Source organism: Zingiber officinale, chromosome 8B (genome assembly GCF_018446385.1).
Source record: "Zingiber officinale cultivar Zhangliang chromosome 8B, Zo_v1.1, whole genome shotgun sequence".
NCBI classification, from domain to species: Eukaryota; Viridiplantae; Streptophyta; class Magnoliopsida; order Zingiberales; family Zingiberaceae; genus Zingiber; species Zingiber officinale.
The window spans coordinates 12106893-12122682 of NC_056001.1; positions in this window are offsets into that span (position 1 = coordinate 12106893).

Consider the following 15790-nt stretch of genomic DNA (forward strand, 5'->3'; position numbering starts at 1 on the left):
GGAAAATAAATAACTCATTTTGATTACTTGGTTCGGAGCCTAGGTCAACTCCTACTCCAAGATCCGTGATCTCTTGATCACACCATTCGACAATCCACTAAAACTCTTATTTCTAAAACCTTCGGAAGAAGTAATTCGTACAGATAAAAAGTCTAAGATAGTAACAACCTACTATCTTATTTGAATTTAAGTACAATGCAAGCTAAGTTAAAATTATACCGAACAAATATGAAGCGATGAAGATCATCGACATTTTATCGGAGTAGTAGCTTGCTTGAGGATGTAATGCAGAGCTGCAGCACGAACTGAGACTTTGCAGATAGATGAATAGAAAACTTGATTGTTTTGGTTAAGTATTTTTTAGGAACCCATGTTTGGACTTGATTTATAATATTTTGACTAATTAAAGACAGGTATGTTTGTTGGTTTTGTTTGGTTTATAGTCAAGTTCTGATTTATTGTACACAACTCATTGCGACCCAAATACCATATTTAGACACTTGGATCCCAGTTCAAACTTTTCCAACGTTCTCTTAAGTCGCTCGACTTGACCTTTCAAGTTGAAATTTTTTTCCTCAAGTTTTGCAACTTGAGTTGAAGTTCCTGTTGATGCAGGTTGCACTAACGGTCTAACTCAGATTTTGATGAATGACAAAGTAAGTTAAGTTAGGTTAGGTTTAATGTGATCTAACGATTTAACTAAGTGTGCAGGGGAAGTCCAGATAGGTTGTCAGGCTGACTGGATGTCACGCCCCAGAGGAGTCCCTGTCCGAAGAAATTTCGGCAGCATCTCCCCTGTACGACGGACAATCTGAAACTTTCTACATACATAAATACCTCAGCCACAGGCGGCTGGAATAATAACAGTAAATAAAACCAATCACCACGCAGTTTATATAAGTATTCAGCCTCTGGCTGTCACAACCACGCAGTTAATAAAATAATAAACAAAACAATAGTACTCTGACTCGAAAACCACCCTACTCCACTACACTCGTAAAGCTCAAAACCGACGAACTCACCTCTTCTGCCGTCCAGGCAGGCATATAGTAGAATAAAATCCAAATCATACCAAAGGTCCATCAAACGAAAGGATTTCATACAATATCCATATGAAAAATCCAAAATAAGACTAAAACAAGGTCTGATAGAGAAAAACTAAAATAAAATAACAACTCAACCCAGTAGAGGATTAGCACTACGTGCTGTGGGGACTAGCGACTGGAACTCCCTCCTGACAGCATCAACCTGAAAATAACAACAATGGAGGCGGGGTGAGTCCAACACTCAGCAGGTACAGTTGATATGCAAAGTAAAGAAATAACACCTAACACTAGTCATGCGTACAGTCTCCTGATATAAGAAAGATATAAATATGCATCTGAAGTAAACAGGAGAATGTTGTACTAACCAGGTCCTGAGTATAAGGTCAAACAGTCCGAGTGGTATAGGAATCCTGTATGCATGTCAAACATAGGTATCCAAACAATATGCATCATATAAATGCAGCAACCACAAACACAAACAATAAATGCATCATGCATATGATGCCAATGATGCGTCCTGGTCACCCCTGACGCCAGTCGATCATCTCATACAAAAGTGAGGCCGAGTGGGTAGGGTTGTGACAACCGTGCACTCTGTCGTCACTACTCCTGATGAGTGACCGAGTGGACGGGATGCTGTCGGAGTACACCTATCCTCCTACCCCAAATCATAGATGGGGGAGCGCAATGCTCTCAACTCCCGGTACTCAAAGACGGGGAGGAATCCCTGCCGGATAACACGTTGTGTCACACTACCCATGAGTGGACCAACGGTGCCTAACAGAGTCCCTGCTGCAACACACTCTGCCTGAATCGACCACTAACCCATGAGTGGTGGTGTGTGCAGATCCATGTAACTGGCGATGTGCTCAGCAATAATGGAGCGGACTATCGCACAGCATGCAATCATGCAAATGATGCATGACAATAACCATATAAACATCCTGACCTAATCCATATATATAGAAATGTGCACCCTAGGTCAAAGAATCATATCGAATCAAAGTACACAGAAGGTATAAAAACCTAGGTCCTGAACATGGTCAAGCATGGCATATCACTACCCCCTATAAGCATGTATAGACAGGTAAAGTATACATGGGATGTAAAACAAATCAATCAATCAAACATGTACCAAGATTTGGGTAGTGATTAACCGGAATAGATAAGAAACATAATTAATGAAACATGTTAATTCCATTACTAAGCATATCAAAGACAACAAAAGTCAAAAGTACCCGCCTCCGACAAAATGGTCCAAATCCGACGTCGAGATACCGTCTCGAATCAGAGCCCTGTGTAAACAAAAATACCTTTACTTTTATTTAGCTAGAATACAAATAAACAGCTAAATAAATCCTAAATAGAAATTTAGGGATAAACCCTAAACCATTTCCTTCGACCTTTCTAACGGTTAATTAGGGTTAATTACCTTAACCCCAAACAACCTTTTTGATAAAAATCCAAAAACCTAAATCCATATAACATAATTATTCTACACAACCTAATGATGAATAAATTATCAATAGGTATCAAGATTATACCTAAACATGGATTAATCCAATATTTTCCTAATCCAATACATGAATCCAACTCATCAACACGTAACAATTACTCTATTTCTTACCTTGATTCAAACCTCTGCTCTTGATCCAACCACTGGTGATGCTGGAACCAATCAATCCACAGAATAGCACCTTGCTGGAATTTGATCAGAATCGAAGGTAGAATCTTCAAGATCACCACAAATCAGTGAGGAGGAGCCAAGACTCGGTAAAGGGCAGAGATCAAACTCAGCAGGCAAGGTGGCGTGGGCACTGGGGTTCGGCAGAGAGGAAGGAAATACAGCCGTGAAAACGGCTAGAACTCGTAGTGGCCCGTGACCAATACCTAGGGCACAACAACTAGGGCCGGCAGTGGGCAGCGGTGAAGAGGCTAAGGTAGAGGTGGTCGGCGGTGAATCTAGGGCACGGCGACGGCGGCCGACGCTGAGAAACCGGTGCCGGCAGTGGTGTCGGGCTGAGTCTAGGGCATAGGCCGGAGATGGGTGTCGCGGTGGCCGGCGCTTGGTTTCCCGTGGCCGGCGCTGCCTCGGAAAGGAGAGGGAAGGCCGACGCGAGGGCTGAAGAGCAACACCCGGCGGTGTTAAGTCACAGGCGACGGCGGTCGGCGCTCGGAAGAGAGAAACCGTCGGCCAGCGGTTAGGGCAGAGAAGAGAAGAAAGGAGGCGGCGTCGGGATGGGCTCGGGTGCGCGAGGGAGAGAAACGGAGGGATTAAGGAAAATAAAGAAAAATATAAAGAAAAATAAAAGTAAAAAGGAAAAGAAAAATAAAACTTTTCCTTACTAAAACTGGGTAGCCTAAACAGGCTTTTTCCGGGCCCCATCTTGATCCCCGTTAACTCATCCGTACGAACTCCGAAAAATTCCCGAAAAATGTCCAAAAATTCCGGAAAATTCCCTTATTCATATCCACCTATTTCCGGTATTTTACACTGGATATCTAGCAAGAAGTTCAGATAGGTCGACGGGCTGACCGGATATCTGGCAAGAAATCTAGCTAGGTCGATGGGCCGACTGGATAGCCGGTACGAAGTTCAGATAAGTCGACGGACTAACCGAATATCTGGAACGAAGTCCAGCTTGGTCAACGAGTCGACCGGATAGTTGGCATGAAGTCCAAACAGGTCGACGGGATGACCGGATGTCTAGCAAAGCGGTAAGTTAAGGTAAGTCACTGGAGGAGAGTAACTTGGTAAGGACGCGTTCCCCGTTTGAGGGAATAGTAGGCATCCATCCAACTTAGATCCATTTGGAAAATCTAAGTTGAGATCTTGACTAGATTCTGATCTCGAGGAGATAGAATCTAATTACTACTCTTCACTATAATTGTGCTAACACTTGTTTTGCAGGGTAATATAAGTTTTATTGTCTTGGACTAACTTCATTTTGCAGGAAATAAAGGCTGCTGGAAAAGTTGATCCGTGCGCCCGGAAGGGATTCAGACACTCGGAGTGGTCTGGGCGCCCGTAAGTGATCCAGGCGTCCGGAATGCCCAAAATCAATCTTGTCACTAGCTTGGAGCGCGTTGATTGGATGGCTGATGTCACGGTCCAGGCGCCTGGAAGGGATCCAGGCACCTGGAACTGCCTATAAAAGCAGCCTTCCACCAGGAGCATAAAACATAACTTCTCTTTGCAACTGCTTTCTTGCGTGCTGCTCCAAAGATGCTCCTGTGACGTTGTGAAGCTTCTCCGACAACCTGCGACTCAGTTTTTATTTTTCTTGTTGTCAATAACTTTATTTTATAGTTCTTGTACTTATTGTGTAACTCTTTTGTGAACTATTAGTGAATTGCCCAACGAAAACACTCTCACGTGCGATCCTTGGAGTAGGAGTCGACGAAGGCTCCGAACCAAGTAAAACTTGGGGTGTTAGCGTTGTTTTTGTTATTATTTTCCGCTGCGTACTTTGACTCTATAACGATTTTTCAACGATCACTATTCACCCCCCCTCTAGCATTCTTTTCGATCCAACAAGTAGTATCAGAGCAAGTACCGCTCTGATTTGGTGCAACCACCAATCAAACAAAGGGGGTGAAAATTTTTGTTTTCTTATTTTCAGTTTTAAGTTTTTTGACATAATCCAAATTTGTATAATTACCTCTTTGGAAATATTTTCTCGTAGCAAACCAATCTGAATTGGTGCAACACCAATCCAGTCTTAATATTTTTATTTTTATCCCACACTACTAATCCAAGACCAAAAGTCTTGAGACCATCTCTGTTTTTCTTTATTGTGTGCAAGAGCAATGACCCAAAACGAGGGATACAACATTGTCCATCCTCCCCTTTTCAATGGCGACGACTTCCCGTACTGGAAGAAGCAAATGGAGGTCTATTTGAAGACCCACTTCATCCAGTGGTTCAACATCACCAGAGGCTACAAGGCTCTGGTCGATAACGTCGGAAGTCCGATGGACTCGAAAGTGGAATCCAGAGATGAAGAAGAAAGCCCAAATAGATTTCAAGGTTCTCAACATCCTCCAGTACAGGCTAACGAAAGAAGAACTGAACCGTGTCGGCCCACACGAAAATGCGAAGGAACTATGAGACAATCTCATCGAATTGCACGAGGGAACCAGCAACGCGAAGGTAACCAAAAGAGACCTTTATCTAAATAAACTATTTAACATAAAAATACAGGAAGGAGAATTTGTGAGTCAACTCCACGCGAGGATAAAGGACATCCTGAACGGGTTTCACAACATCAGCCAGTAGATGGAGAACCGCAACCTGATAAGGTATGCCCTTAAGGTGTTTCCTTGAAATGCACTGTGGGCATCCATCGTGGATGCTTACAAGATTTCGAAGAATCTTTTCAAATTAAAGCTAGATGAACTATTTTGTGAACTCGAACTCCACGAACAGACTAACTCAAAACAGGTCGAGAAAGGAATTACCTTTTTTGCAGGTTCCTCCAAAAACAAGCCAAGAACCAAACCTGAACCTGAAAGTGAGTCTGACCAAGACCCAAAAGACGAAGAATACTTGGTGAACTTGGTAAGAAAAATGTTCACTAGGAGAAAGAAGAACTTCAGTAGAAATGACTTGCAGAAGATCTGTTGGAGCAATCTGGGTACCCTAGGTTTTGATGTTTGGACAAAGGTTTAAGTTAGGTTTATTGTTGTATTTGATATGCATTGTGAGTGTGCAGGATACAGGTACAACAAGGAAAGTCCAAGGGTGAGTCTTGGCAGTGTAAGTCCAAGCATGTAGTCTTGGCAACGTAAGTCCAAGTGCGATCTTGGCAAAAGAGGAAAGTTCAAGGATGAGTCTTGGCGGTGTAAGTCCAAGCATGTAGTCTTGGCAACGTAAGTCCAAGTGTGACTTGACAATGGATGAAGTCCCGGAGGCGCGACCTCTTGGCAAAAGAAGACCCGACAATAATGACAAGGCCGATGGAAGCTCTAGAAGGCAAGACGTGAAGGATGGGGAGGCATCTGAGGGACGCAAGGCTGATGGAGGAGGCTAAAAGGCTAGGTCTAGGTTGGTCGGGCGAGAACGAGTGCTGAGTGAATGTACTCGGGGTAAAATTCTAAAATTAGGGTTTACTGTAGCAGTACTGTAGCGTTATTGTAGCGTTACTGTAGCAGTCGACTGGTGGTTTCATCAGTCGACTGATGGGTAGCGAACAGAGGGTTGGTATCGAGTCGTTGGGCTGCAACGGTCGAATTTCCACGAAGGGCAGTCGACTGGTAGGCGGGGTTTTCTAACCCGTGGCCTATATAACCAAGCATTGGAAGCTTGGTTCAAGTTGACGAAATTAGTGGTGGTTAACCCTAATTAGAGTCTCCAACTGCCCAAGTGATCTAGCGTGCTTGTACGAGGTTGTGGCGAGGTTTCTCCACCCACAAGGAGCTACGCGAGCTAGCCGGAAGTTCTCCGGGGAATCATCCACCGACGGATCGGGATCGTCCACCTTACGGACAGCCGTGGAGTAGGAGCTTTATCTCCGAACCACGTTAAATCAACGTGTTATGTTTGCTTTCTATTGTTAGTGTTTATCTTATATTTCCGCTGTGCACACTAACCATTGTAGGAAGCGACGATTTGGGTGAGACGCTATTCACCCCCCTCTAGCGAGCACATCAGTCCCAACAAGTGGTATCAGAGCTAGATGAGATCTTGTTGGACTAATCGCCAAGAGAGCGGCTAGAGGAAGAAGATGGAGTCGGAGGGACCTCTCGGATGGGATATCCGAATCCCACCTCCATACGAGCGCGAGGACTTCGACTATTGGAGGAAGCGCATGGAGATGTGGTTCCAAATGAATTGGAACCAATGGATTGTGTTGGAGGAACCGTTTAAAGCTCCAACGGACAAGAAGGGAAAGCGTCTCCGACGTCGATATTAGACCGATGAGCAAAGGGAGCAATCGGAGACAGACAAGGAGGTAACTAGAATTTTAATTAATTTATTACCTCCTAATGCGATATTGAATGTAGGTGAATACGAGAATGCAAGTGACCTTTGGAAAAAGGTAATTGCGCTTCATGAGAGTCCTACACAAATCCAAGAAGAGGAGGAACCCAAGGAGAAGGGCTCATTGGTCCAAGAAGAGAAGGATCAATCGAATGTCGACACGAGCTCAACATCCGAGGAGGAGAAGGAAGATGAGGAGGTATCATCCACATCTTCAAGGGAGGAAGAAGTGGAACCGTCCACATCTTCAAGTGAAGAGGAAGAAGAGCAATCCAAGGAAGAGGAGATCTTGGAAGCTCAACCCTCCACCTCAACTACCAAGAAGAGCACAAAGGATCACATCAAATGCTTTGAGTGTGGTAAGATGGGGCACTACAAGAGTAGGTGTCATTCGCTCAAGAAGGTAAAGGAGGTAAACCCTAAACTCACTAAAGTTAATTTAGAAACTAATGTGAGTTGTAGGAAGAAGAAGAAGAAGAAGCACATTAGGTGCTTTACATGTGGTGAGTGGGGTCACTACCACACAAAGTGCCCAAGGAGAGGAGAACTCAAGAAATTGACGCACTTGAAGAAATGGGAAAAGAAGAGGAGCACAAGTCAAGAGGGAGCTTCAAAGGAAAAAGGGGAGGTAATCCCTATTTTGAAGTTTAATCCAATCTCCAATTCTTATATGCTTGTTAGAAATAATGTAGATTATTTACCTAAGTATAATCATGGATTTAGGTATAATGATAGAAATAGGGTTAACATGGTAGATAACCCTAAGAAATCATACACTAAGGGTAGACCTAATAAAACCCAAACGACTTTGCCTAAGGGAAGGAAAGTGGGTGAAAACCTAAGCATTAATCCCAAGAAGGGGAGACACATGCCTAGGAAGGGTAGGTCTAGCAATGTCCATGATGGACATGTTGATTCTAGGGTTAGAACCCTAGAATTGGAAAATCAAGCTTTGAAGACAAAGCTTGAGGAAATGGAGAAAATCCTAGAGAGGTTCATTATTGGACCTAAAGGACTTGACATATATTTGGGTGGTCAAAGACCCAAAAATGTCAAATTAGGTCCCTCCAAGACCAAAAGGAGGTCAAGTGCTAAGGTAGCACATGACATTGGTAAGAGATGTGTGACCAAAGACAAGGGAGAGTCATCCAAGGCCAATAAGAAGGAATATGCTAGGGTGACATATAATTATGGCAAGGATGGGATGTCCAAGGTTAATGACAAGAAGAAATTAACCAAAGACAATGTGTCTAAGGTTAAGAATATGAGTTTTGTAGGCCAAGTATCACCCGAGGTGCACCGAAGTGGCCTAGCCATAGTGGATGAGTTACCAAGGGAGGTGACTAAGGTTAAGATTCCTAAGGTTAGGAAGAGCCTTTGGGACCCATGGTAGATGGGTTATCAAATGTGCCAAGTGGTTAGGAGACGGACTTAAGTCTCTAACATAGTGGGTTGACACAATTGAGTTGAGTTTCATGCATAGAAATATAAATTGGGTTCATATTGCATGAAAATTAGTTTTTGATGTATAGATGTCATATAAACTAATGCTAGTGATGCATTATGGTTTAGTATGGGCAGATACATCAAGAGGAAGCCAAAACTAGGACCTTAGGTCAATGTTTAATTGAACAATTTAGCTAGTTTTGAATTTTATGTCAATCTTGGGATTTGTGATAAATATATTTTTATATATATTTTTCCCAAGTAGATATTGATATAATAGACCTCTCCACAAAATTTGAGGATTTTTGGATATCTTTGGAATTTCTGGCGCATTTCTGAAGTTGACCAGAAAAGGCTGATTTTTTCATGAATAGTGTACTAATCGACTGGTACAGTTATCAGTCGACTGGTAACACTGTTCACGAGCACAGAATGTCTCTGTAAGCTCATTTTCATGGGGGCAGTCGACTGGTACTTCTTGCAGTCGACTGATACGGTCTGAAAATATTTTTCAAGCATTAGAAAATGACCAAAAGAGTGGTGAACATGTATGCAATCTTATGGGGGATTAATACATGATGTTTATGGTCATTAGAGGTCAAAGAGTCCAATAATTGGGATATTGTTGGAGCTCTTTTTGATGTATGGCAAAGGGGGAGAAGTTTAGGTTTAAGTGGGAAACTTACATACCTTTGAAAGAAATCCTAGCTCAAGGGGGAGCTTAGGTGAAGGGGGAGCGATTGCTCATTTATTAGCAAAAGGGGAGAAGTTTACCTTTGCAAGAAATCCTAGCTCAAGGGGGAGCTTAGGTGAAGGGGGAGCCTAGGATTAGGTTCCATGATTTATGCATGTGTAGATTATATATATTTATTTGCATATGTATTGCTATATTGTTTCCCTAACTTAAACAGGTTGCCAAACATCAAAAAGGGGGAGATTGTTGGAGCAATCTGGGTACCCTAGGTTTTGATGTTTGGGCAAAGGTTTAAGTTAGGTCTATTGTTGTATTTGATATGCATTGTGAGTGTGCAGGATACATGTACAACAAGGAAAGTCCAAGGGTGAGTCTTGCAGTGTAAGTCCAAGCATGTAGTCTTGGCAACGTAAGTCCAAGTGCGATCTTGGCAAAGGAGGAAAGTCCAAGGATGAGTCTTGGCGGTGTAAGTCCAAGCATGTAGTCTTGGCAACGTAAGTCCAAGTGTGACTTGGCAATGGATGAAGTCCCGGAGGCGCGACCTCTTGGCAAAAGAAGACCCGACAACAATGACAAGGCCGATGGAAGCTCCAGAAGGCAAGACGTGAAGGATGAGGAGGCATCCGAGGGACGCAAGGCTGATGGAGGAGGCTAGAAGGCTAGGTCTAGGTTGGTCGGGCGAGAACGAGTGCTGAGTGAATGTACTCGGGGTAAAATTCTAAAATTAGGGTTTACTGTAGCAGTACTGTAGCGTTACTGTAGCAGTCGACTGGTGCAGTCGACTGGTAGCGAACAGAGGGTTGGTATCGAGCTGTTGGGCTGTAACGGTCGAATTTCCACGAAGGGCAGTCGACTGCATGTTTTGGCAGTCGACTGGTAGGCGGGGTTTTCTAACCCGTGACCTATATAACCAAGCATTGGAAGCTTGGTTCAAGTTGATAAAATTAGTGGTGGTTAACCCTAATTAGAGTCTCCAAGTGCCCAAGTGATCTAGCGTGCTTGTACGAGGTTGTGGCGAGGTTTCTCCACTCACAAGGAGCTACGCGAGCTAGCCGGAAGTTCTCCGGGGAATCATCCACCGACGGATCGGGATCGTCCACCTTACGGATAGCCGTGGAGTAGGAGCTTTATCTCCGAACCACGTTAAATCAACGTGTTATGTTTGCTTTCTATTGTTAGTGTTTATCTTGTATTTCCGCTGTGCACACTAACCATTGTAGGAAGCGACGATTTGGGTGAGACGCTATTCACCCCCCCTCTAGCGAGCACATCGGTCCCAACAAGATCAACTCCACCACCGATCCTAACAACAAAAACGTGACCTCCTTCGGATGCAACAAGAAGGGGCACTACAAGAATGAGTGCCCAAAGCTGAAAAATGACAAAACCAAGAAGAAAGCACTCAAGGCGACGTGGGACGAATCATCTTCGGATGAATCGAACGCCGAAGAACAGAAGCACTGAAATTACCTCACGTTGATGGCCTGCGAATCAAAAGCAGAATGCGAATAGGAAGACGGGTCCGAACCTGAATCGAGCCACGAGTCCGTACTCGTTTCCAAAGATTCCGATAAGGTATACCTTAACCTTAGCAAAAAAAATTTCAAAATCATTGTATGCTTAAATAAAAAATTAACCGAAAATGAAAATCAAAATAAAATGCTCCTTAAGGAAAATCAGCACCTCAAGGAATAGATCGAAAATTCTAATCCAAATCAAGTTGTAAAACTTGAGGAGGAAAACTCAACATTAAAAATTGAAATTAACAAACTTAAAGGGTTGTTAGAAAATTTTACAACTAGATCTAAAAACTTGGACCTAATCCTTAAAAATCAAAAAGCTGTATACAACAAATCTGGGCTTGAATACAAGTCCAGTTCAACAAATAAATTATTCATATCACTCATACCTCAAAATAAAACACAAGCTAAAGCTTGGATTCCAAAAGCGTGCCTAACCACGCAAGTAGGAATTAACCAATACTATATACCCAAAAATAAAATATATTATGTAAAATCAAATAACCCAAAGCAAAGTCCAAAATATAAAACTAAATCAACTAAACCAAAGACAAATCATAGAAAGAACTACAGAACCAACTCAAACCAAACTATCATCAAGTCTATTATAATTATAAAAGTAATCGACATAAATCCAAAACCAAAATTTAAGAAATCCAGATCAATAATTCAGGGGAGGCTCCAAACTAGTTGGCACCTCCAAAAATAACTTACTCGGCAGGGTAATTAGGATTAGAGTAAAAAGGGATAAAAGTTTAACTTGACCTACGGTACTGGTGAAGTTTTAGATGATAGTAGATTAGGAAACATTTGTCTATGCATGACTAGGAATATATGACTTTGACCTAGTGCATTTGGCTTAGTGGAACTAACTGAAACTAGTTAGACCAAGGTTTTATACTAAATTCAGTGGATGAGACTATTTGAAAAAACTTCGAAGGCATGGTTACTCTAATGATGTCCAAGTGACTCACCATAGTCCAAAAGTTTATCCAAAGAATGTCTGTTTGTTTGACCCAAAGTTAAACCTGAATCTAACATAAGGTTAAACCAAACCTTGAAATTGAACTTAACTCATCTCACAAAATTATAAGATTCTTTAGTTGAAAATATAGATCGGGTGATATGACTAAGAATTTAAAATTAAATTAAGCTTAAAATTAAATTAAACTTAAAGTTAAAAATTAAATTAAACTTAAAGTTAAAAATTAAATTAAATTTAAATTTAAAATTAAATTAAACTTAAGCTTAAAATTAAATTAAACTTAAAGTTAAAAATTAAATTCAATTTAAAATTAAAAATTAAATTAAGCTTAAAATTAAATTAAACTTAAAGTTAAAAATTAAATTAAACTTAAAGTTAAAATTAAATTAAACTTAAAATTAAATTAAACTTAAAATTAAAATTAAATTAAACTTAAAATTAAATTAAACTCAAACTTAAAATTAACTTAATTAAAACTTAACTTAATCTAAAACTTAAATTAAAATTAAAAGTTAATTTAACTTAAAATTTAAATTAACTTAGATTGACTTAAATTAACTTAAAATTAAAATTAACTTAAAATTAGTTTAAAATTCAAATTAAATCAAACCTAAATTAAATTAACTTAAATTGACTTAAACTTAAAATTAATTTAAAATAAAACTAATCTTAACTCCTACTTGTTGTAGGAAACCAAGTGGATATTGGACAGTGGTTGCTCAAAACACATGACTGTGGATCACATCAAATTTACTCAATTAACCTACAAAAGCTTAGGAACAGTTTCCTTTGGAAACAACGACAAACTCAAGGTAATTGGGATAGGTAATATTGAACTCAAAACTGATTTCATTGTTAAGAAAGTATTACTTGTTGAAAAACTCAAATACAACCTTCTTAGTATAAGTTAATTGTGTTATTATGGATATAAGGTTAGGTTTCTTTCCTCTGAATGTTTAATTAAGCACTTAGATAACCCTACTATAAGCCTAAAAGGGTTTAGAAAGGATAATATCTATGCAATTAACCTAACATCTTCCTCACTTAAGTGTTACTTAACACAAAAAAAATAAATCTGTTATAACATAGAAGAATGCCACACACAAACTTTAAAAATCTAAGTAAATTAAATGGATTAGTTAGAGGCCTACCAAAATTACCTAACTTAGACTCAACAATCTGTAATTCTTGTCACCAAGGAAAACAAACAAAATCTACTCACAAATCAATTAATCAACTTCAAACAAATTCAATACTAGAATTATTGCACTTAGACCTATTTGATTTCCATGGGGTCAAATCAATAAATGAAAGCCTATATTGCCTAGTAATAATAGATGACTACTCTAGATTCACCTGGATAAAATTCTTAAAAAATAAAGATGAAACATTTGAAATCTTTACTAATTTTTGCAAATAAGTTCAAAATGAAAAAAATCTAAAAATTAAAAGAATTAGAAGTGACAACGGAGGTGAATTTAAAAATCATAACTTTAACCAATTTTGCATTGAAAACTGTTACCATCACGAATATTCATGTCCTAAAACACCTCAACAAAATGGAATAGTATAAAGAAAGAACAGAACCCTACTTGAAGCCTCTAGGATAATGCTAAATGAGTGTAACCTACCAAAATACTTTTGGACAGAAGCTGTTAGCACAACTTGCTATGTACAAAACCGAGTCTACACACTAAATATATAAAACTTTACTTTAAATATATTATAACAAACAACCTAATATTAAATACTTTAAAGTATTTGGATACCCAGCCTACACACTAAATACAAGAGAACACTTAGGAAAATTTGCATCAAAAATAGAAAATGGAATTTTTGTAGGATACTCATTAAAAAGTAGAGGTTATAGAATATATAATAAAATTACACTAAGAATTGAAAAAACCTCAAATATAAAATTTGAAGAGTCCAACCAAAACTTAGAATAAACCCAGATTCAACCAATTGATTTTGTTCAAAGTAACACTAGTCAAGGGAGAGCCAGTAAAAATCTAAGTCAAGAAGAAGAAGACCAACCTCAAATGAATGAACCTACTAGAACCATAAGAGTCAACCCAAAACATCCAATTGACCAAATAATTGGTGACCCAGACCTAAGAGTTCAGACTAGGTCATCCTTCAGAAACTTAAGTCAAATATCCCTAATCTCAAAAATTGAACCCAAAATAATAACTGAATCTTTACTTGGCCCAGACTGGATTATAACTATGTAAGAAGAGTTAGCCCAATTTGAGAGAAACGAAGTCTAGGACTTAGTACCACCACCTAGAAATAAAAAGATAATAGATAAAAATGGGTATTCAGAAATAAATTAAGTGAAAATAGTGAAATTATTAGAAACAAGGCTAGACTAGTTGCTAAAGGATTTAGTCAAATAATGAGACTTGACTATGATGAAACATATGCCCCAGTAGTCAAACTAGAGTCCATTAGAATACTACTTAACTATGCAGTCTATAAAGGATTTAAACTTTATCAAATAGATGTAAAATCTGCCTTTTTAAATGGGCTAATAAAAGAGGAAGTTTATGTAAGTCAGCCACCTGAGTTTGAGAGTTTAGATCATCCTAATCATGTATTTAAACTTAAGAAAGCCTTATATGGTCTTAAACAAGCACCTAGGGCATGGTATGAAAGTTTAACCTCTTACCTAATTTCCAAAGGGTTCAACCAAGGATAAATTGACCCAACTCTATTTGTTAAATCAATTAACCAAGATATTTTTATAGCTCAAGTATATGTAGATGATATAATCTTTGGGTCAACCAATTTAGAATTTTTATAAGAATTTATAACCCTAATAGAACAAGAATTTGAAATGAGCTTAGTAGGTAAACTAACTTACTTACTTTTTAGGGTTACAAATTAAACAAACAAATGAAGGCAATTACATTTATCAACAAACATATATTAAGGAATTAATTAAAAAATTTGGAATGAAAAATACTAAAGAAATAAAGACACTTATGGCAACTAACACAACTTTAGATGATGAGCTAAATAGAAAACCAGTTGACCTAAAATACTATAGGAGTACCATAGGTAGCCTTCTATACTTAATTGCAAGTTGACCTGATATTTTATTTGCAGTTAGTATGTGTGCTAGATACCAAACCTGTGCTAAAGAATCACATTTGACTGACGTCAAAAGAATTTTTAGATATCTCAAAGGAACATCAAATGTAGGAATTTGGTATCCTAGAACATCTCATTTTGAACTCATAGGCATGACGGTGTAACAGAAAGTACCATCTGTCGTGATGAAGCTAATCTTCTCCTGATCTTCCCGCGCCAAAGGGATTTGGTGGTACCCTTGGTAAGTGTCGAGCATGCAAATCCTTTCGCAGCACGAGGTCGAGTCTACCATCTGATCAATCCAAGGTAGCAGGTAGCAGTCCTCGGGGCTGGCATGGTTGAGGTCTCGGAAGTCGATACATACTCTCCACTTATTATTGGGTTTAGATACCAGGACCACATTAGAGAGCTAGGGTTGGAATTGTACTTCTTTAATGTGTCCTGCTTTCAAGAGATGGTCCAACTCAGCTCGGATGATCTTATTTTGCTCGATCGAGAAGTTTCGCTTCTTCTGCTTGACCGGCCAGGAATCGGGCAAAAGATGTAGTTTGTGTTCAACCACCTCGGGCCTGACTCCGGGTAGATCTTCGGGGGACCAAGCGAAGACGTCCCTATTGTGCGTCAAGCATTTGATCAGATCTGTCTTGATCCCAATAGGTAGGTCACTCGATATGCGGGTGAGGCTTTCCGGACACTCGGGATAGAACTAGACCTCCTCCCAAGGGATGAGCTCCTCTGCTATAGGCAGAGACTCCTCTTGAATGACGTGGATACTGCCATCCTGGGTTCTCTGAGCCTTATGGGCCTCCACTTTCACCATGTCGATGTAACACCTGCGAGAGACCAATTTCTTACCTTTGACTTCCCCGACTTGATCTCCTACAGGGAATTTAATCTTTTGATAAAAAGTGGAGATAGTCACCCAGAACTCGTGTAGTGCCAGTCTCCCCAGGATGACATTGTACGAGGACGGCGAATCCACCACTATGAAGGTGTTTCTCCTCGTCCTTACTGTTGGTT